The sequence below is a fragment of the Protobothrops mucrosquamatus genome, unplaced genomic scaffold, assembly GCF_001527695.2.
Source record: "Protobothrops mucrosquamatus isolate PMUCROS unplaced genomic scaffold, P.Mucros_1.0 scaffold1163, whole genome shotgun sequence".
In the NCBI taxonomy this organism is placed as follows: Eukaryota; Metazoa; Chordata; class Lepidosauria; order Squamata; family Viperidae; genus Protobothrops; species Protobothrops mucrosquamatus.
Genome location: NW_015387378.1, coordinates 276,229 through 278,307, shown reverse-complemented (window position 1 = coordinate 278,307; position 2,079 = coordinate 276,229).

The following is a 2,079-nucleotide window of genomic DNA, read 5'->3' as shown; positions in this document are numbered from 1 at the left end:
TTAACGATTTTAAAGTTTCAGGGGATTTTTAAGGATAATTTTAATTGATCGGCCTGTTTAAATATTTCTTTTTAATTCGGCTTTTAATTATTGTATTTGTATTGTAGTTTTTATGAGGCTGTTAGCCGCCCTGAGTCCCATGAGGAGAAGGGCGGGGTATAAATTAAATTATAAATAAATAAATAAATAAATAAAATATTGTTGCATTTAAATCATCAAAAAATTTCTTGCTCAATTTAACGGGAACTGTTTGAAATAGAAAAATTAGCTTTGGTAAAATGTTCATCTTAACAGTCACTATTCTTCCTAACAGTGATAGTAGAAGATTTTCCCATTTTTCCAGATCTATTTTTATTTGTTTCATTAATCTCTCATAGTTATCCTCTTTTAGTGTTGTATATTTTGTTGTTAGGTAGATACCTAGGTATTTAACTTTTTAAACTATTTGAAGATTTGTCTTTTTGGCAAGTTGGATTTTCTGTTTATGTGTTAGATTTTTTGTTAGTACTTTAGTCTTTTCCCTATTTATTTTCAGTCCAGCTACTTCTCCAAATTTCTCGATTTTCTATACTAGATCACTTCTCATGGGCCCAGATGGACGACCTCAAGGAAGACCCAGTAGGCATGGTAACTGCTTTCATGATGGTGGGAGGAGCCCTAAAACACAAGTGCAAAATAGTAATTCTCCCCCTTACAGAGAAGAGGTGTTGCAGCTTTGCCACGACAATCAGGCAGTGAAGCATGAAACTTTGAAAGCCTTTTGGTGGTCTAAGATGGCAACAGACATCAAAGACTATGTACCTCTCACCCCTCCATTAAGAAGCTGGCAAGACTCTTGAAGCCCCTACCAACACTCCCCACCACTTGTGGCATATAGACTCTCTGGATTTCATCACTGATTTACCCACTGCCCAAGGCTTTGCTACCATTTTGGTGGTGGTAGATCTTTTCACCAAGATGGCTCATTTCATACCCTGCAAGGGATTACCCAATGCCAAAGACAAAGACAGCCCAACATTTTCGAGACCACATCTTTTGCTACAATGGCATGGTCTCAGAACTGGTATGAGATAGAGGAATACAGCAGGGCTTTTCAACCGGTGGTATGCGTACCACCAGTGGTACATGAGCAACTGGGTGGTGGTACGCGTAGGACAGGTTGAAAAAAAATGTAAAAAAATGTAAAAGAAAAAGTTAAAAAAAGGTGTAAAAGTGGATGAGGTGAAGCGGCAGCAGCGCCGCACAGGCTTGTGGCAAAGTCAGCTGGAACTGCACGTTGCCTGGGTCCTACTGAGAGCCCAGGATCAAAGCATGCAGCTCCAGTTGATTGGGGACGGCCTTGGGGGTAGCAGGCAGCCTCAAGCAGTCTTCAGTGGAGATTCTGCTGGAGCTGTGCGACGCATTGCCTGCCCCCCCCGCCCCCACCCAGATGCCCTCACCTCCCCCAAGCGTTTTTTTACTCACCTGCTTTCAGTAGCATTCCCTTCCTCCTGTCCTTATCAGCCTTTATGTGTTTGTGAGACAAAAAAAGTTCCATGAGACTTTCTAACTCAGGCATGTCCAAAGTCCGGCCCGCGGGCCATTGCGGCCCGCGGCCCGGTTTAATCCGGCCCTCGAACAGCCCTCCCTGCGGTATGTAAATGCGGCCCTCCCACGGCCCTCCGGCAAGTCCCATGAGAGAGAGAGAGAGAGAGAGAGAGAGAGAGAGAGACAGACAGACAGACAGACAGACAGACAGACAGACAGACAGACAGACAGACCGACAGAGACAGAGGCACTTGCACTTCTGTCTCTCTCTCTCTCTCTCTCATGGGACTTGCCCCCTCGCAGGGCTCCTCATTGGCCCTGCGCCCGGGTGTCCCGCCCCCTGGGAGAAGGGCGGCCAGGAAGTCCCTTTCCCGGGCTGGCCCCATCCCAGGCGCACGTGGCTGGGGAGCCATGCGGGGAAGCCCCAGGATCCCCGCTGGGAGCAACCCCCCGGAGCCTTTGCTGAGTGGGCCAGCCCTCCCGTAAGCCGCAGCCCCGAGAGAGCAGCCCCTGCGATGTCCAGCCGGCGCAACCGTTGGCCAAGCAGCAGCA